A 21,714-nucleotide genomic window follows, 5' to 3' on the forward strand; every position below is an offset into this window, starting at 1 on the left:
ATTTCCTTAACATTATAAAATATTATAATCTTCCATCCAAAAAGCTAGCACAGCTTAATGTGAAAAGCCAGACACATTCCCGTTAAGGTCAGAAACAAGAACTCCCACTATCATACATGAGAAAGACATAAGATATACAAAACTTAGAAAGGAAGAGGCACCTGGTTGTAAAGTTTATGCCAAAAATCAAACCTTTACTATATTACAAATAATAACCAGTTAGAAAATCTAAGGGAAGAAAAGATGCCATTTACAATAGAAACATAAAAATACTTAAGAACAAATGTATTAATCAATGTTAGTACAGTCCTAACCTTATATAGTCCAGTACAGTGTAGACCTAACCCTATGCTAAAAACTTAAAATTCCTATTAAAAGCTGCACAAATTATTCTAGTAAGTGAAAAACCTCCCTTGTTTTTCTTTGGAAGACTATTCAGTAGGGTAGTTTTAATTCCTGAATTTAATCTCTAAATTAAGTGTGTTCCCAGCCCAATTACCAATAGATTTTTGTTTGGAATTTGAGCTATTAAAGCTAAATTTCATCTCGTAAAATAAACACATGATTGGAAGCAGAGAAAGAACTGAAAAAGAATAACAAGTATGACTGTGATACTATCAGGTATATTAAACCATTGTTTAAGGCCACAGACATTTCAGAGTAGGAATAGACCAAGAAATCAATGTAAGAGCGTCAAAAAATAAATTCAAGCACGTATGGGAAATGAGTATTTGATTAAAATGGCATCATTAAATTTATCAGCACGGATGGGGCATTCAATAAACTGCATTGGGAAAACTGGTTAGTTACCTGAAGGAAAAAAATGATTTATTACTGTTACCAAGTCCAAGCTCGCTCTGCTCACCGTGTGACAGGCCAATGAATCGGAGACAAGGTGTTGAGGTAAAGGAATACGACTTTATTCGGAAAACCGGAAGACCGAGAAGACGGCCGACTAATGTCTCTAAATATCCATCTTATCAGGGCCTGGATGTCAGTTTCTTTTATAAAACAGAGACGGGGAGAAGGTGAGGAAGTAGAGTAAAAAGACCATAAGTCTTACAAGTATCCCCTGGAATGGCCAGCCTCCGGGAGAGGATGTGTTAATTTCTTCTTTCTTGCAGCCATCCATAGGTGGACAGGGTCCGGATGTTCCCCTGAACAAAGGCACTTTGGTTTAACATTCAGGCAGAAGGGCAGGGCTCCCCAAGGCAGGCCATTACGTATAAACAGTATCCTTTTAGTGAACAAAAGCAACGGGAGTAAAAGAAACAGATCTAACATGTAGCCAGATTTTGTTCTCCCATGTAACATCACCTTATTCTTCACATGCAAAGAAATTCCATATGGATCCAAGAGTTATATACAAAAATGGATCTATAAAAGCTAAAGTAAGAGAATGATTACAGAATTGTCTGTATAACTCTATGCAAACAAATTTTAAAACTTGGATTAAAACAAAGGTAAAAAAACTCCAAAAACCCAAAGGTGAATTTACCAGGTGAGTCCCAAAGGCTACGTTAAGCTCAGGTAGGTGGCCAGGTGGGAAGTGTGTTCCAGGACAAGTCTGGCCCCCCAAATGCCCTTCCTTCCACCGTCTTTTGTCAAATCTGTCCACTCATCCAGGTGGGCCCCTGAAGCAGAAATGCAAATAATAAACATTAGGCCCAAAGTCGGCAGTATTATTATTCAAAAGACACCTTGAGAAAGACAAACAAACCAGCTGTCAAAAAGGACTAGAAGTAAAGAGGTCAGAAAAATGAGTGATTACCGATGAATGCACAGGATGCTATATGAATACCAGGCATCGTCAGTTAGAAAATCCACAGCTAAGGAGAACCCATTCACAGTGACAAAATATAGTAAGTACTTTGGAATAAACTCAATGCAGGATGTTTGTGACCGGGTAGAGAAAACCATAATACTTGTGATTCCTGCAGGAGAGCAGAAGGAGAATTGCATTTTCCTGGCAAGCAGGAGTAATATTGTGAAGATATCGACCCTTCTCGTGTATAGGTCACGTGTGGTCCAATTATTGATACAACGAATCTGGCTTTGTTGCAGCTCTTCTACATTTGCAGGCATCCTTCAAAGTTTCTTCTGCGCAGCTGACCAGGCTGCCAGCATGCCTGAGATCTCAGAAATAAGCTGAGGTAGACTTTGAGTAAATCTATGCTTGTTTAATCCAGTGGCTCTCAATTTCAAGCATTCAGTCATGGGGAGGCTTGTTAAAAAAACAGATTGCTGGGCTCCACACCCAGATTCAATTCTTGGGGTGAGGCCCAAGAATTTACATTTCTATCAAGTTCCCAGGGGCTGCTGGTAGGGAGCCTTGCACCTGGAAATCCACTGGGTTAGTCAAATGCCTTAGAGGTCAATGTAATGGGAAACTAGTAAAGCAGGTCTAGACTCCGAGGTTCTTAGGATTTCCCTTGAACTTGCCCATCACTGGACTAATTTCCAGCCTCATCCCTATGCCTTTTAACGCGAGGCAGGCCTGGCAAGGGGTCATAATTGGGTACCAGATGGTTGTCATTTACTGTCTTCTTCCTATCGGTGGGGAAGGGTTGGAGGGGCAAGCAGGGAACAGGGTTGGCTGTGTATACGTGTGTACGTGTGTATGTCCATGTATGTGTGTGTGTGCATGTATGTGTGTATATGTGTGCGCGCATGTATGTGTACTGTGTACGTGCATATATGTGTGTGTGCATATGTGCATGTGTGTGTGTATGTGTGTGACCACTTGAGATTTCAAGGCTTGTGGAATTCCCCAAAGTGCTAGCCCTCACATCCTCTGTGTACCCAGCAAATCCTCGTTTAAAGCTCCAGAACTTCTCATGGAACCTGACAGAAGAGTATGGCTGGAAGAATAAGTGGCCAAGAAAAATAAATAATTCGGGTGGGGGTGGGAGAGCAGGGGTGGGGAGATTTATCTGCCTGGTTATAAGAACCTATTTTAGAGCAAATAGTAATAAAAACAGCTGGAGTGCAGCTACAAAGACAAAACTATATCTAAGTTATGCAGAAGAGGGCCAAGAATTAGACCAAATTATATGAGAGACTGTCCTATATGATGAGTAAGCAATATGGAAGGGAAAGCTCACTTAATAAATCATGTTGGAAGACTGAAGATTGAGTTTGAAAAAGGAATTAGATTTGTACCTTACCCTACTCACCAACATGAGAGTCAAGCATTTAAAACTAAGAAATCACAGAGGAAAACGTAGCATGATCAGAATGTACCATTTGCTGTACTTTGCAAGTATGGGGCGGGGAGGTGAAGGAAATAGCACTTGCTGAGTGCCTACTGTATGCCACACGTGTATTACCTTATCCCATTAGGACTCTCAGCAACCCTGTGAGACAGGGATTACCCTCAGCTTTCAGATAAGGAAACTGAGGCACAGAGAAACCAGTTACTTTCTCAAATGGAGAGCAATCAGAAGCGCCTCACTCTGTCTGACTCCATGCCCTGTACTGCCCAGTTGCTGCCCACCAGCCCAAGGGGTCCAAGGGAGATGGGGTGCCTAGTTCAGTGCCAGCCTATTCCTAGATGGACCTGGGGTGGTAGAAAGTGAAACAAGTCAGAACCGAGGTTGAGGACAAGGCAGCTGCACAGTGGTACAGAGCTGATGAGTTCGGCCAGGAGAACAGGGGCAGTAAGTGCGTTCCAGGGGCCACCTGCCTGGAGTTGGGAAGCAGGATGAATGGCTGGGTCCCAGGAAAGGTTGGGATGTTTAATGTGGTGACACTGGGGCACACAACAGCTGTAATTTGTGGTCCATCCCTACTCCTTCCTTCTACCAGACATAACCTTAACTCCCCTTCCTAGGGGCCTGGAGAAGCCACGTGGTATCATGAAAGAGCAGGTGCAGGAGAGGGCAAGAAAACTTGGGTTTAATTGTGCTTTGTCGCTTTCTAGGTGCATGGCCTTGATCCAGTAACCTAACCCCTCTGAGGCTTAGTTTCCTAATTTTCACATCAGGGTGCCCACCTCACAGAATTCATGTGGGGATTAAATGGACAAGTCAGGTAAAGCGTTAAGCTTAATAAATGGTGCAGAGTAGGTGATCAATTGATATTTATTGAATAAGCGAATTTATACATTTGCTTAACGTGTGTATTTATTCATTAGCTCTGAAGAAAACTTGAAGTCCAGGGAAAGGAGGTTTATCCGGCTAGTTCTGCTAGGTAGACAAGAATTTCACATCTTTCATCAGTTGTAGTTGAAACATTCTAATTTGGGAAACTGGGTCAAGCCATATCACTGTGCGTTAATTATAAGTTGTGATTCTAGCAACCTGTGGAAAGATGAGAAAATGGTCCAGCGCCTGCATTTCCCACAGCAACAAATGTGCCTCCGATGACACTTCCATAATCGCCACCCCTTCCAACTGCATACATCTTGGCACCTTACAAAGAAGTGCTCACACCCAGGGTGACAGAAACCCGCCTTCAAGGAAGGTCATGTCATCCCATTTTGTGGATGAGGAGACTAAGGCTCTAGGAGGTGCAGGGACCTGCTCAGTGGTTGGCGGCAGAGCCGGAGCTGGAATCCCCGGATGTGCATGAACTGATCATCACTACGGCATAGGCTTCGTTACCTTGTTACAGGCTTAAAGGGTGATGCTATACAGTGTCCTGCTTGCTTGCATCTGCTTCTGTCTCCCCTGAGGCCCTCATGTGGATCTGAGGCTCTGAGGATCCCATCTGTACATCTTACCCCATCCCCATTCCAGAGCCAATTTGGAAGGAGACAGAAGGAGTGCAGCAGCCTCCATCCTGCAGACGTACGAGGCCACAGGAACTTTGCAGCCCACCATCTGGCAGCGCAGCCTGGATGCTGGAACCCATGCTGGAGCTGCAGAGATCTGGCCAGAGAACTTGGGTCAAGTCCTGTCCAGGGCTAGGGGTGGTGATGTTTGCCTGGAGTGACAGGCTGTTACACAGGTGAGGAAGAGCCTGCTGTTTAGTAATCACCTCTACGTGACAGGCTCACACATTATCAATAATTCCCACAGCATCTTGTGATACTATCGTCGTCGTACTGATGATGGAACAGTACCTTGGAGAGTGACATCTTATGCAGCATCTCGAAGTGGGTAGTTGTCAAAGATTCAAACCCGGCTCTGTTTACTATGACCCCATGCCCTTCTCAGCAAGGCCCCTGTCACAAGTTGGACTCTGACATCCTCTATGCTTTCTGGAGAGAAATGGGTCACAGCCTTTGATTACCACTGCCATTGGGAAGGTGGGAGTTAAATGTAATGCTCTGTTTAGATCCATAACTGGTACCTACTCAGCTGTTGGGTTCCTGTAGAGCCTGTGCAGATGGAACAAAGCCTCCCTCCTGTACCCTGCACATACGTAGGAGGGTAAGACCAACAGGCAGAACCAGACTGGAGTCTGGAGCCCCAGTAGCCATAAAGATGTCTGTGGGGACCTCACATGGGACCCAGCACCTGCTACCTCCAGAGATAGGGAGCTGTGATCTCCTTGCTCCCTGAAGGCTTTCCCAGCCTGTCTCTTACTCTTCCTCCCTGGGGCAAAGGGGAGAGTCTGATACACCTGATGAGATTGGAGAAAGAGCCTGAGATTGCGCCCGCCAGCCCCTCCCAAGCGTCCTCCCCTTTGACCCTCCTGCACACGAGCACCTGTTTCCCTCCTGGTCCACCCCTCCATGCTGCTGAGCATGGCGGGCTCTGCCCTGGTTGGGATGTGCCCGTAGTTTGAAGTGGGTAAGCCCAATTCAGAGGAAAGTATTGGGAAAACAGACTGTGGCTGCCGAGTCAAGATGCTTTTCCAGGGGAGCTTTCCCAGCTATCGATCTGGCTCTCTGAAGCCTCCTTTGTCATACTGCTGGGGACCCATGGGGGAAAGGGCTGGATTGATTTCCATCTTTGTGGTTAGTGATAAGCCCTGAAATTCCATCGTGAGAAATGTGTGAGGAGGAGAGAAGGAAGCAGAGGTGGCACACAGGCAAACATTCACGTCCTGCAGTAGTTCCTGCCCCTGAGATAGTTGCTGCTCCCTGGCTCCCAAACTCCTCACTCTTTCACCAAACACGTCCAGGGGAGTCTGGGGTCCCAATTCAAGCTCCGTCCACGCGTCCAGACTCCTCTCCCATGTGCTCTGACCCACTTGGTCGGTACTAGCACTGTACCCAGAATACCCCTGCTCAATTCCTGCATCTGTGGCTTGCTCCCTGCTGGCAATGCCAAGGTTAAATAATAGAATCTGGAAGGAGCTGTGGAGGTCACGTTGCTCAGCCCTCCTTCTGGAGAAGGGGCCATCGGAACTTGCTTCCATGTCTTGCTGCTGGGAGCAACCTCTCCTGTAACTTGGCATTTCTGTTTCTTTTACATTTTTATTTTTTTTTTAGACAACAAGGCATCTGCCTTCTTGCTACTCATGTCTGGTACAGGTGTCTTCTTTGCCACCTACACACATTCCAGGCAGCCCTCCCTGGGCACTTCAACCTTACCATAGGAATTAGGTGGTGTTTTATCATCATGCAGGCATGAAACAAGCACTGCTAGCTTCCTTTGTCTGCTCTCCTGGGTGCCTTTAGAACACGGGGTTCTCAGCTCCTTGAGGCTGAGGCTGCGCTCGAGCCTGGCACACAGGAGGTGCCCAGGAAACCTGTGAGTTGTCCGGGCCCAGCAGACATGTCAGATGGGATTGCTCGGTGGGCCATGCACAGTCCTGTTTGTTCATCGCCCACCGAGGGTCTTCTGTGGGTCAGCCCAGCCCTGAACTTGCTCACCGCCTAAAGGTGGAAACTGACACGCTCACAGAAAACCACAACACAGCGTGCCGCCTGCTAGGAGGCGTGTTGGGGATGCTGAGGGAACGTGGGAGGGAGCAGTCATCAGGCCAGCACTGGGGCGAGCTGAGCCCAGAAGGATGAGCAGGAACTCGTCGGTTGGTAGCGGCAGGAAGGGCAAGCCGCAGGGAGCACCGGGCCGGAGAGGTTCGGCTTCCCACTCTCCACGGCCTCCAACGTGGCCTTTAAGCTAACATCAGGCAGACAGCCACAGAGATACACTGACGGTTCTGAAGGAAGAAGGCCATCATACGCCTGTCAACCGCTGTTTTATACTTACGGTGACCAGCGTGTCCTGCTTTGCCCAGGCCTTTCCTGATTTTACCACTGACAGTCCTGCTTCCTGGGAAACCCCTTAGCCCTGGCAGACCTGGAGAGATGGGCTGGAAGGGCAGCCTGAATGATTATATTCCATAAACCCTTTCATTAACTTCTTTTTGTTTCATTTTTAACTCTTTTTTAATTTTATTTTACTTTTTTTCCGGTACGTGGGCCTCTCACTGCTGTGGCCTCTCCCGTTGCAGAGCACAGGCTCCGGACGCGCAGGCTCAGCGGCCATGGCTCACGGGCCCAGCCGCTCCGCGGCATGTGGGATCCTCCCGGACCGGGGCACGAACCCGTGTCCCCTGCATCGGCAGGCAGACTCTCAACCACTGCGCCACCAGGGAAGCCCTAACTCTTTATTTTATATTGGAGTACAGTTGATTAACAATGTTGTGTTAGCTTTAGGTGTACCAGGAAGTGATTCAATTATACATATACATGTATCTATTCTTTTTTCAAATTCTTTTCCCAATTAGTTGTTACAGAATATTGAGCAAAGTGCCCTGTGCTATACAGGAGGTCCTTTTTGGTTACCTGTTTTAAATATAGAGGTGTGTACATGTCAATCCCATACTCCCTAACTATCCTCCCCACTGGTAGGTAACCATAAGTTTGTTCTCTAAGTCTGTGAGTCTGTTTCTGTTTCGTAAATAAGTTCATTTGGATTATTTATCTTTTTTTCAGATTCTCATTATCCTCTGACTGGCACAATTACATTGCATTATAAGGTCTTTGTGACAAAGGCATTAGCGAATTAGTTGTAAACATTGAAAATACGCTGCCTTTTTGGAAACCCTGGATGGGGATTTCTTTATATTTTAAACATACCGAGCTCTCCTCTCCCCAGGCTTCAAAGGGCTGTGGCAGCAGCGGAGGACGTGCTGTGAGAGACAGCATGGTGGATTTGGGGGCCTGCGAGGAGGGAGAATGTCCGGGGCACAGGGGATATGACTTTGTGCAGGCAGGGTTGTGGAGGTGAGACTGGAGCGGGGCAGAGGTCACAGAGCTCCCGGGGCCGGGCCAAGGTCTCAATCTCACAGCCTTGGGGAGCCCAGAATGCTGTCACACAGAGGAGTGTCACAGTTGGATCAGAAAGTTTACCCAGGTGGAGTTCTGGAGAATTGATTTGGGTGGGTGCTGTAGAGGCCATGATGAGAGACGGAAGACCACTCTGGGTGCTGCCGTCATTATGCAGGTGAGTTTCACAGAGGTGGAGAGAAACGGACAGGACAGTGATCTGAGGGTGAATGTGTGGCAGGGGGAGGTGACTCACTTGTGCTCTGGCTACAATGACAACCACCAAGACAGGGACTTAAGGAGGAAAATAGCTTCAGGGGTAGACGCTGCGTTTGGCTTTGGATGTGTCGTTTGGGCCCTGGCACCACCAAGTGGAGACATCTCTTGGGCAGAGGGATATAAATGTCTGAAACTTTGGAGAGAAAGGTAGGCTGGAGATAAAGATTTGGCTTTCATTCACCTTCTAAGTCCAAGGTGATTGAAATGGGTGAGTTACTGATGGTGAAACTGAGTCCCCCTAAAACTGAGTTCCCTTACCGAGTTTATGATTAATCTCTCTATCCAAAACGTTATTCCTTTTCTTGTCCCCTCTGACCTCAATCCTGTGCTAACTGAACAGTCAGATGACTACCACTGCTGCTGTCAGTAACATTGTAAATGTACTAAAATTACTGTTATAGATCACATCATTAACGTACAAACTCAGGTTGTTTCTCCAGGGCAAGATGAGCTAACGGACCCCCAGCTGTGAACTTGGTCAGAGAATCACAAACCAGAGATACCTTGACTCCCAAAACTACGATTAAGCAATGTCCCAAGATATGAGTAACCCCGGCTTCTTTGTTCTTAAAGAAGAAAACCCCAAACTCAAAGACCAAGTGGGAGTGGTCTGAGGCTTGTCTTCCACTCCCTTGCTTGGCACCCTGCAATAAACACTGTCTTTTCCTTCACCACAACCTGGTGTCAACAGATTGCCTTTGCTGCCCATCGCGCCGGGCAAGCAGACCCCATTTGGTTCAGAAACAACGGAGGATGTGAGTGAGAAGGCAAGAGGCCCCAGCCCCGCAGGGGAGAGGATGGTTGATTCTCTATTTCCTGGAGGAAGGGCTGTGACGGTTGACAGGCTTGAACAGGGCAGCAGCTTTTGCTGGTGTCTTCAACGTGCCTGAGCACAGTCGGATCCCTGGGAGCCATCTGGAAAGTCAGTCTTTTCTGGTGTGACCCAGTTCTAGATAAGATGACACTAATAATACCCATTCACTCCTCGGAGCTGTGAGGAATCGGGAGCTAAGGTATGCGCGGGGCTCATTATGCAAATAACCTGTCCTGCGGCACAGACAGGGCTGGCTGGTCCTTCACTCCTTCCTCTCCTCTCCCAGGATTCTGGAATGGTCTGCTGCTGCCCACACACAGCCCTTGCCTTCTTCCTCTGGGTACCTGAAGGCCTCCTGGATGTAAGCATCTCTTGAAAAACAACGATCTTCATTTGCCAGAATTGTTTTAAAACAATTCTGGCTATGAGAATGCTCAGATAAAGTCAGTTTCTCTTTCTCAATAAGAAAAATGAGGAAAGAGAAAGCATTGCACGGGGCGGGTGGGCTGGGGGTGGACTCAGGAGGTGGATGCTGTCCAACTAAGCACACGTCTCTCTCTGAATTTCTGTGAAATGCGGGTGTAGAGCTGCGTGAGCCGTCAAGACCCGGTCCAGACGTGCTGGGTATGATTCTAGCCAACCTATACAAGTCAGCGCTTGCTAGCGCGTGAGTCAGAAATATTAAAATATGGCTCAAAACAAGGAGTTAAAAATGGTAATTTTCAAGGTCTTATGTATTTATTCAATAAGTATGTATGGAGCACCCACTGAAAGTCAGGCACCCTGGTAGCTGCAGGTGAGGTAAAGGGGAGCAAAGGTGCTCCAGGGGCCCCCATAAGAGTCTAGTGGAGGGCACGCGACTGGAGCAGTAGCTGCACAGTGTGAGGGGTGCGTGTTGGGGGGAGGGCGGCAGGGAGGCCGGAGAGGAGGCTGTTCCAATAGTTCTGCTCCTTCCCTCCGCTCTCTGACAACGTTCCCACAGGATGTTCCTGGCCCACCTCTATCTCCATAGGAAAAATCTCGGAAGCGCCCAGAGGATGTGGTGCACCCCACACTTTGCAAGGAGCACCCCGTGCTGGGAGGGAATGCACTCATCCTTCCAGACCGCCGACGGGAGCTTTCCCAGTGTCAGTGCGCACTGACGCCTCAACTTGTGCCTGAACTATTTTTAACTGCCTGTCGCCATGGCAGCGTGAGAACCGCTGGGAAAGATGTGGCCTTTCTGACAGCAGTCAAGATGCTGGCTGCCCTCTCATCTCACTTAATCCCCTGCGCGCCAGAGCCGAGATAATCTACATTAAATTCCCGCCTTCTATTGGCAGAGCTGGAGCCCAGACACCACTCTGTGCTTCCTCATCTGCAAAGTAGGGATCTTAATAAAACAAAACCCAAAACCAACAAAACATCTCCCTTTGTGGGTCTGTTGTGGGAATCAAATCAAGTCGTTAATGCATGAATGCACTCTGCATGGCCCATGTTAGTTTCTTTCTTGCTTTCTTTTTATTTTTTTTAAAGATGCTTTGATGTGGACCATTTTCAAAGTCTTTATTGAATTTGTTACAATATTCCTTCTGTTTTATGTTTTGGTTTTTTGGTCCCGAGGCACGTGGGATCTTAGTTCACCGACCAGGGATGGAGCCTGTACCCCCTGCACCGGAAGGCGAAGTCTTAACCACTGGACCACCAGGGAAGTCCTGGCCCAGGTCTTAATGGCAACACCAATCCCCACCCCCTTCTGCCCTTCATCTCTGCTTTATGGGCTGATGCCCGTGAGCCTTCTACAGGTTTCCACGAAGTCTGGAAACATAGGCAGTATCATTTCTTTCTTGACAGACTGGTGATGTCCTTGACATTCTGCACATTTGCCCACGTTTCCAGACTTTCCAGACCCCCTGCAGGACCAGGTCAAGGGCCTGCCTCTCCCTGGCAGAGGTGGGAGCTGATGCAGACAGGGAGCTCTCTCTGTCACTGGGCTTTTTGCAGTTACATACCTGGATCCCTGCCTTGTCTTTACTCCTTGAGGGCCGAGACTGTGTGTCTTTTCACCTTGTACCCCAGCACCCAGCACCAGGCCCTGAGGACAGGTAGACACTTGATTAGTATTTATTGAATGAAGAAAGGAAGGAAGGAATACAAGGGCCAATGGAGAGTGCAAGTGTGACATTGTGATTTATAATAAGAAATATATATTTGGGACTTCCCTGGTGGTACAGTGGTTAAGAATCCGCCTGCCAATGCAGGGGACATGGGTTTGATTCCTGGTCTGGCAAGATCCCACATTCCGTGGAGCAACTAAGCCTGTGTGCCACAACTACTGAGTGCATGTACCACAACTACTGAAGCCTGCGCACCTAGAGCCTGTGAGCCACAACTACTGAGCCCCCGTGCTACAACTACTGAAGCCCGTGTGCCACAACTACTGAGCCTGTGCTCTAGAGCCCGCGAATCACAACTACTGAGCCTGCCTGCTGCAACTACCGAGCCTGTATGCTGCAACTACTGAAGCCTGCGCGCCTAGAGCCCGTGCTCCGCGACAAGAGAAGCCTCCGCGATGAGAAGTCGGTGCACCGCAACAAAGAGTAGCCCCAGCTCGCGGCAACTAGGGAAAGCCCGCGCGCAGCAACAAAGACCCAATGCAGCCCAAAATAAATAAAATTAAAAAAAAAACGAAATATATATTTGGTCTTCCCATTTCTGGCAGAGCTCCTAAAATCTCTGGAATTTCCTAAGGGCTGAGCACGATCAAAGTGTCTTTTGTTATGTAAACTTAGCTGACTTTTGAAATGCCCCTAAGTCACCTATGGTTGCATGCTGGTCATCAGAGGAACTGACCATGGGATGAGAAGGGTGGAACAGTTCCACCCCTCTGAACTCTGGGGAGAGGACAGGGGCTGCAGATTGAGTTCAGTCACCAATTGCCGATGATGTAATCCATCGTGGCTATGTAACAACGCCTCCTCCGTGAAAACACAAAAGGATGGGATTTGGAGAGCTTCTGGGTTGGCGAGCGTGTGGAGGTGCTGGGAGCTCTGCGCCCTTTCCCTGTACCTTGCCCTCTGCATCTCTTCCATCTGGCTGTTTCCGAGTTATATCCTTTTATAATAAACCGACAATCTAGTAAATAAAATGGTTAAGCTCTATGACGCCTGCAGCCAGGGAGAGGTCAGCTGGCAGGAAGTGATGTCTTTCTGGAGAAGAGCTGCCATGGAGGGGAAGGAGTGGTTCCTGGGAGCACAAGGCTGGGACAGACTGCTCACCTGCATGGTGTCATGGAGAGCCACATGGCCTGGAAGCCTGACCTCAGGGCCCTGAGCCCTGGGGAGGCGTTTGATCTGGTCTTGGTTCTGCAAAGAGCCTGAGAAACATGCCCTTGATGGAGGGAAGGAGCGTATCTGGAGGGAATGCATCTTGATTCCTCCTCTGGAGGGTCGTGGGGAAAACCGGAGGGAACTTCTGATTGAAGAGGTGAAGACCCTATGTCAGGGTCCCTTCAGGTCACAGTAGTTTTGCTTGAGACAGGAGATAGCCATCCCCAGGAAAAATGGTCCAGGCTTTTGCAGAGCATTCAAGAGCATTTAAGCAGTAGTTGGAACTTTCAGGAAAACGAAGGAGACAACCTGTGGGTTCTGTCTGCGTAGCTGAGAGACCGGCTCACCCATTCACCCTTTGCCCTCCCTCCCTCCCGCCAAGGTTATCCATGAAGGCTGGACTTGAACAACGGGGGTCTGATCTATGTCGTCATCCTAGTCTCCTCCCCAGGCTGGTTTTTAAAAATAACTTTTATTTTTTCTTAGAACACAAGTAATTGACACTCTGTAGATTCAGAAATGCAGAAAAGAACAAAGAAAAAGAACCAGCTGTAATCCAGTTGCTCAGAGATAATCACTCTTCATATTACGGTATCTAGTCTTTTCTGCATGAGTATGTATTATACATGCACATACGTGTATGCACATGTATGTATAGAAATGCGTATTTCTGCAACGTGTAATTCTTTTTAGAAAAAAGATGTCAAATCGTGTCTGAGAGCTTAGACTCTGGAGCCAGGTTTGGGTTCTAATCCTGGCTCTGTTGTGTGCTGCCTGTGTCGTCTTGATTGGAACCTTTCTGTGCCTCAGTTTCCTTATCTGTAAACAGCCAAATTGGTTGATGAAAAATAGTATCTCACTGTTGCCTGAAGTTGAAGTTTTCTGTTGGTCATTCATGTTTCTTGGAACTGCTCGGTCGTACCCTCTGTCCACAGGAGGGTATGCCTCATGCTTTCATGGTGTGTGAAGGTGCTGTGTGTTCCTGCCACTTCCAAGTTTGGGGCTCTGGACCCCACCCTTAGCCTCTGATTATCCACCATCTTTGTTGTCTCTTCAACTTCTCCCTCTGTGTTGCCGCCTTTCCACCAATCAATACAATCAGTTAAAATGTTGATTTCAATAATAAATTCTGGAGAAGGTGCGGAGAAAAGGGAAGCCTCCTACACTGTTGGTGGGAATGTAAATTTGTGGAGCCGCTACCAAGAACAGTACGGATGTTCCTTAAAAAACTAAAAATAGAACTACCGTATGACCCAGCAATCCCACTCCTGGGCATATATCTGGAGAAAATCATAATCCAAAAAGATACATGCACCCCCGTGTTCACAGCAGCACTATTCACAATAGCCAGGACATGGAAGCAACCTAAACGTCCATGGACAGATGAGTGGATAAAGAAGATTTGGTACATATATACAATGAAATACAATTCAGCCATAAAAAAGAATGAAATAATGCCATTTGCAGCAACATGGATGGACCTAGAGATTATCACACCAAGTGAAGTAAGCCAGACACAGAAAGACAAATATGATATGCTATTACTTATATGTGGAATCTAAAATATGATACAGATGAACTTCTTTACAAAACAGAAACAGACTCACAGACCTAGAAAACAGACTTACGGTTACCACACGGGAAGGAGGGTAGGGATAAACTGGAAGTTTGGGATTAGCAGGTACAAACTACTGTACATAAAATAGATGAACAACAAGGACTAACTGTATAGCACAGGGAACTATATTCAACATCTTGTAATAACCTATAATGGAAAAGAATCTGAAAAAGAATCTATATGTATACCTGAATCACTTTGCTGTACACCAGAAACTAACACAACATTGTAAACCAACTATACATCAATAAAATAAAATTTTAAAGGGTTGATTTTTAAAACATGCTCAAGTCTCTCCCTTTTTAAATAAATAAGCAAAAACTCTTGCTGAATGCTATGTCAGCCAAACTTCCTTTGCCAGCCGAACTTCCTATGGGCTGTCTATACCCATCATCTCTCTTCCCCATCCCCCTTTCTCGATCTCAGTCTGGTTGCTGTCCCACAGCCCCACCCAGATTGCTTGGGAATGGGCTCCCAGTGGCCTCCTTGCTACCAGATCCACTAGGCACCTCTGTCTTTATTCTTCCCGGGCCTCTTGCCTTTGGCACTACCTCCTCCTCCCTCTTTCCCTTGTCTTCCTGGACCACAAACTCTCCTGCTTCCTGGGCTCCCTCCCATCTCCTCCCCTCTGCTCATTCTTTGCTGGTCCCCTTTGTAAGCGTCCCTCCTTGAATGTGCTTTTCCTCAGCCTTCCTCCTTGCTTCTTCTCCTCTCTGAGACTCTGACTGAACCCAAACATATCTTCACTACTTTGTAAATGCGGTCCATTCTCAAATCTCTACCTCTTAGCTCAGACGGCTCTTCTGAGCTCCCGATCAATATACCCAACTGGACACTTCCATTAAGACATCCCCTAGAGCCATCAAATCGATGTGTCTCAAATAAAATTAAATATCTTCTCTGCTAATACAGCCCTCCCCTTTGGTTTCTATCTTTGGGAAGGGTCAGACTCATCTCCCTGTTAAAGTGTCAGTGAGTCATTTTGAAAGAAATCAAAGCAGTGTTCCATTAATAGTTGAATTTTGGGAATAGAACGATGGAAGGGTGGCCGGGGCATCTGGGTCTTCTGATGTCACTGAAATCACAGATGCTACTGTGCTTTGTATTCTTGTCCTGTACGAGGCAGACCCTGATGCCTGAGAGACAATCAACACTTATAATTACTAAATGCATGGAAACTCATGGGACCAAGAGGAATAGCTTTTCACAGAGTGCTTTAGCTGGAAGGGCTCTCAAAGATCATCTGGTCCAACTGTAGCCCCGAGAGGAGTCTGTGGTCCTCAGCACATGTCTAGTGGTGCAGACAAGTGACCTCAGACCCTTCCCAATTTCCACTGTGATTTCCCGGGGGCCACTAGGCATGGCCATCAAAGATACCCCTGCGATGAGCTGGGAGTCTTGGCCCCAGGTAAGAGCATTTGATCTGACGTTGTTTTCCTTCACCCTCCAGGTCCCTGTCCTTAGGCGCCCTTGGAAAGGGGTGGGAACTCCGTGTTGCTTACAGAGGATTTTCTTACCTCTGGCTGGGCTCCCAGGCCCTGAAATCACAGGAAAGCATGGGCAGGTGTAGTTATCAACAACCCAGGGAGGGAAATGCTCTCTTTAAAAACCTAATTAATTACAGAAATTTGAAGCGTACTAAGAAGAGAGAGAAGAGTACAAAAGAATCTGCATGCATCCAGTCCCCAACTTCAACTCACTCCTGTCATACATGTAAGTCTCCTTCCCCTCAACATCTTTTTGTTTGGTTTTGTTCAATATCATTTTATTTTATTGTCATTCTTTTTTTAAAAAACTATTTATTTATTGGAGTACAGTTGATTTTTTCTTTTGGCTGCTCCACACGGCATGTGGGATCTTAGTTTCCCGGACCAGGGATGGAACCCGCACCCCCTGCACTGGAAGCTCAGAGTCTCAACCACTAGACTGCCAGGGAAGTCCCAAAATAGAGCTGATTTACAATATCGTGTTAGTTTCAGGTGTACAGCATAGTGATCCAGTTTTATATATAAAACTTTTAAGATTCTTTTCCCTTATAGGTTATTACAAAATATTGAGTCTAGTTCCCTGTGCTGTATCAAGATCATTTTAAAGCAGGGTTTCTCAAACTTTTTGGTCTCAGGACTCCCTTGCACTTTCAAAAGATATGAAGGACCCCCAAAAGTTTTGGTTTATGTGAGTTAAATTTTTGATACTTCTATTAGATATTAAAACTGAGAAACTTTAAAATATTTACTTATTAATTCATGTAAAAATTATAACACTTATTACATGTTAACATAAATGACATGCTTTTTAAGGAAAAATAACTATACGTAAACTAGTAAGAAGAGTGGCATTGTTTTACACTTTTTACAAGTCTCTCCAGTGTCTGGTTAATAGAAGACAACTGGATTCTTAATAGAAGAGAGCTGAATTCTTTTTGCGGTACGCGGGCCTATCACCGTTGTGACCTCTCCCGTTGCGGAGCACAGGCTCCAGACGCGCAGGCTCAGCGGCCATGGCTCACGGGCCTAGCCGCTCCGCGGCATGTGGGATCTTCCCGGACCGGGGCACGAACCCGTGTCCCCTGCATCGGCAGGCGGACTCTCAACCACTGCGCCACCAGGGAAGCCCTGTGCTTTTTTTTTTTTCCTTAAATTTAAATTTGTCACCGTAGCCTGGAGAGCCCTCCATGGTAGAACACAGAAGTCTTTCCTTAACCATTTTGGTTGAACAGTTTTACTGAGGTATCATTTACATAGCATAAAATCTACTCATTATAAGTATATTATTCAATAATTTTAGTAAATTTATAGAGTTGTGCAAGCGTAGCCCGGTGCATCTTAGAACATTTCCATCACCCCACAAAGTTCCTATCAGTAGTCAATCCTAACAACTCCAGCCCTAGGAAACCACTGGTCTGCTTTTTTATTTTTTTCTTTAAAACAGCTTTTTCTAAATATTTTATGTGGTCATATGGTCTTTTATGTCTAACTTCTTCCACTTAGCATAATGTTTCTGAGTTTCATTCATGCTGCAGAATGTGTCAGCACTTTGTTCATTTTAAATGTCTAATTGTGTTCCACTGTACGACTGTACCACATTTTGTTTATCCATTCACCCGTCAATGGGCATTCGGATTGCTTCCAGTTTGGGGCTATTACGGATAACACTGCTGTGAACATTCACATATGTATCTTTGTATGAACATATACTTTGATTTCTATTGGCTAGATTCCTAGAAATGGAATCACCGGTTGTCCTCATTCATTTCTACAATGGCATCGAACCCCATGGCGTAACTTATTCAACCAGTAACTTATTCAAGCAGTCCTCTATTGATGGACATTTGTGTTGTTTCAGCTTTCCTTTTTGCTATTGCAAAAACAGTGCTACAATAAATAGCCCGTGCATGTGTAATTTATTCCATTTGCCAGTGTATCTTTTTGATCGATTCTTAGACATGCGTTTGCTGGGTCAAATGGCAACCACATATGCAGTTTGGCTAGATATTGCCAAGTTCCCCTCATAGATACTGTGTCATTTTTCATCCCTACCAACAGTCTGTGAGAGTTGTTTTCCATAGCCCTGCTGGCAGCCTGTATTATTCAACTCTTGTATTTTCATCAGTATGTGTAAAAGATGTTATCTCAGCATAGTTTTTAATTAGGAATGCTCTCTTTTCTAATGTGTCATTTCATTCACTCATTTATTCATTCATCCATGCCATACCGCAAAGAGGCAATGCCCCATAGGTTGCTCTAATTGCTATTCTTATTGTCACAGGTGCCAAGCAGAGCTCAGAACAAGGCAGGAAATATTCCTGCTACCCTGGAGCTTACATTCCGATAAGGAAAGGAAAATAATACAGCTAATTAATATGAACATGTTCACACAGTGGTAAGTACTCTGATGAGAACTGAAAGAGGGTGACAGATCAGTGGACGACATCCATTCGTTCAATTGCTGAGTCACACCTACAGTGTGCGGGGCTCCAGGTGAAGTGCTAGAGCTTTCCTGGTCAAGGTGCAGCCAGTCTTTTGTGAAGGTGATGGGGGTCAGTGTGTACGCTGCCTTAGGTCATATAGAGCAGTCGGCACAAGCTGACCCTCTTCTACTGGGCCCTGGGGACACAGAGAGGAGCAGAGGTGGTCTCTGTTCACAGTCTAGTGGAGGAGAAAGACAATGAAACCAAGCCATTCCGGAAGAAAAATGCCCTAATAGTGCAGTGGGAGCATATGAGGAGATTCCAGAAAATTCCTCAGGGTGGTTGAGGCTCAGGGAAGGCCATGCAGGGCCTCTGAAGATGAGTGAGGGGGCCCAGCAGCCTTGCAGGGAGAGGGCATGTCGGCTGCCCTGGGCACGGAGCACGGCCCCCGTGGTGGAACTGTGAGGTCATGAGGGTCTCAATCGATTAGGCAGCGTCTGAGGGGCAGGACAGCAGCCATAGGTGTTCTTCTCTTAGAATTCTTAGCACTTCTTTGTTTGTTTGTTTTTAATTGGGGTATAGTTGCTTTACAATGTTGTCTAGCTCCTGCTGCACCGTGAAGTGAACCAGCCATATATGTACACATATCCCCTCCCTTTTGGATTTCCCTCCATCCAGGTCACCACAGAGCACTGAGTAGAGTTCCCCGTGCTATACAGTAGGTCCTCACTTGTTATCTATTTCATACCCAGTGGCATATATACATTAATCCCAATCTCCCAATTCATCCCACCCCAACTTCCCCCACTTGGTGTCCACATGTTTGTTCTCTACATCTATGTCTCTATTTCTACTTTGCAAATACGTTCATCTGTACCATTTTTCTAGATTCCACATATATGCGTTAATATACGATATTTGTTTTTCTCTTTCTGACTTACTTCACTCTGTATGACAGTCTCTAGGTCCATCCACCTCACTACAAATAACTCAGTTTCATTCCTTTTTATGGCTGAGTAATATTCCATTGTATATATGTGCCACATCTTCTTTATCCATTCATCTGTCGATGGACATTTAGGTTACTTCCATGACCTGGCTATTGTAAACAGTGCTGCAATGAACACTGGGGTGCATGTATATTTTTGAATTATGGTTTTCTCAGGGTATATGCCCAGGAGTGGGATTCCTGGGTTATATGGTAGTTCAGTAGGAGGGGTTTGGGCCGGGTGCTGCATTCTTGACCTGGGCCGTTGCCCTTCCCTCCCGTTTAGAAATCAGTGAGAGATGATCCCTGGTCCCTGTGCTCCTGCTGCTGAGATAGTTCTCCTAGCCCAGCTTCAGCCACCCTACCCCCATCCTTACTGAGCCTGCTTCCAGAAAACGGGCCTCACTGACCAAGTCCAGTACCTCCCACTGCCACTGAACTTCTGTCTGACATGTGGCAGAGTTTCCCAAAGTGGTTTTCTAGAGCCCCTGCATCAGAATCACCTTGGATACTGCTGGTTAAAAAGTTAATTCCTGAGCCCTGCACAGGATATATAGAGTCAGAATATCTGGGCACAGACATGGACATTTTCAATCAGCTCTCCAGGTTGTCCCTGTGTACACCAAAGTCTGAATGTCACTTTTCTAGGGTAGTGGTTCTCATCCGGGGTACTTGTTAGAAATGCAGGTTCTCTGGCCTTGTCCATGCCACCTGCATCGGGAACTCTGAGGGTGGGCCGGGCAGGCTGTGTTCTGACAAGCCTCGGGGTGATTCTGATGCATGCTCAAGTGTGAGAACCACTGGATTAAGGCAAGTGTCCTCCACCAAGGCTGCATGTTAGAATCACATTAGAGAAATCCCAGGCAGCTTCTAAAATTCCTGCTGCTCAGGCCCCAGCTCCCAGGGATCCTGGTTTGGGTGACCTGAGGTGGAGTCTGAGCATCTGTGAGCTCCCCAGGCGAGCTGAACGTGCAGCCAGCGACGAGAACTACTGGTCCAGGACAGTGGTTCTCTGGGCGCAATTTTGCGTATCACGGGATACTTGGCAAAATCTGGAGACATTATTTGTTGTCACAGCATGGGCATGCCACGGGCGTCTAGTGGGGAGAGATCAGGGATGCTGCTAAACATCTTACAATGCACAGGATAGCTCCCACAACACCCGGGCTAAAAGGTCGGTAAGGCCAAAGTTGAGGCATCCTGTTCTAGGGAAACAGTCATACCCAAGAATCTTAGCTTCTAGACTTAGCCCCACCCCTCCCCGCAACAAGATATATATTTGCAGAGTATTTTTTTATTCTCAGAAACAAGACATTCCATAGAGCTTAATTCTCACCTACATGACAACGAATACAGATATGCTTATACATGCTAACATTCGTAAAAAGGCATCCCCGGTACGCATGTAGACGCATGCAGAAAGATACATGCACGTGTTTGTCTGCACAGATGCCTGCACTCATATTTACTGAACCACACACATGGAGCCATACCCCCTACAGTAACTCACAGTCATTAAAGTGCACACACACATATACACACTCACACACTGACAACCCCATTTGTTAAGTGCAAGGGCCCTAGTGTCACCCAGAGTTCTCATGTTCTCCCCATCCCCATTCTTTTTTTTAAAATTAATTAATTTATTTATATTTATTTTTGGCTGTGTTGGGTCTTCGTTTCTGTGCAAGGGCTTTCTCCAGTGGCGGCGAGCGGGGGCCACTCTTCATCGCGATGCACAGGCCTCTCACTGTCGCGGCCTCTCCCGTTGCGGAGCACAGGCTCCAGACGCGCAGGCTCAGTAGTTGTGGCTCACGGGCTTAGTTGCTCCGCAGCATGTGGGATCTTCCCAGACCAGGGGTCGAACCCGTTTCCCCTGCATTGGCAGGTGGATTCTTTAACCACTGAGCCACCAGGGAAGCCCTCCCCATCCCCATTCTCACTCTGCTTTGCCTGAAAAGCCTAGGTATGGACACAGTGGAAACTCCACATGCCAAGGTCATGGCTGCATGTCCGTGGGGTGGCAGATAATCAGGCGGGGTGGAAGGAGAGCCTGTAGCGGGCATGGTGCTTGGGTGCAGCACGAGGGGACAGTGAGAAGGGACTTGGGGTCCCAGGCGCTCCAGGAACCTGAGAGAGATGAGGGCAGGGAGGGGAAAGGAGTCAGACTGATGCTCAGGGAATTCCAGGGGGAGAAAGGGAGGAAGGGAGGACGAGGGGGAGGGTGGGCCTGAGCCAAGGTGCCCGATGGAGCACATTGCCATCGCTGTCTGCTTCTGCTGTCTCCTCAGCACCTACTCAGATTCAGGCAGAAATATTTGCTAAGGGTCCACTCAGTATTTCTTTAGACACTCATGCATACCTTAAAGGATGGTAGTGGAAAGCACATGGGTCTTTGAAGACAGGTAAAGCAGATCTGAATCCCAGGCCTGCCACTTGCATGGATAAGTTTCCCAAACTCTCTAATCCTTTTTTTTTTTTAATTAATTTTTTATTTTTGGCTGCGTTGGGTCTTCGTTGCGGACTTTCTCTAGTTGCAGAGAGCGGGGGCTACTCTTCGTTGCGGTGCGTGGGCTTCTCATTGCGGGGGCTTCTCTTGTTGTGGAGCATGGGCTCCAGGCACGTGGGCT

The 21,714-nt window shown here is 46.9% G+C and overlaps 1 long non-coding RNA gene across 1 annotated transcript in view; it reads right to left on the minus strand.

Moving 5' to 3' along the window:
* Positions 1 to 909: 909 nt before the first annotated feature.
* Positions 910 to 21,714, minus strand: part of LOC132420668 (uncharacterized) — a 36,905-nt gene continuing 16,100 nt past the window's right edge. Inside the window, exons 4-5 of the long non-coding RNA XR_009518405.1 lie at positions 1,499 to 1,634; positions 910 to 1,157 (exon numbers count right to left, since the gene is read on the minus strand). This is a non-coding gene — a long non-coding RNA (uncharacterized lncRNA). The remainder of the gene's footprint in view (positions 1,158 to 1,498; positions 1,635 to 21,714) is intronic.

The sequence above is a fragment of the Delphinus delphis genome, chromosome 2 (genome assembly GCF_949987515.2).
Source record: "Delphinus delphis chromosome 2, mDelDel1.2, whole genome shotgun sequence".
NCBI lineage: Eukaryota > Metazoa > Chordata > Mammalia > Artiodactyla > Delphinidae > Delphinus > Delphinus delphis.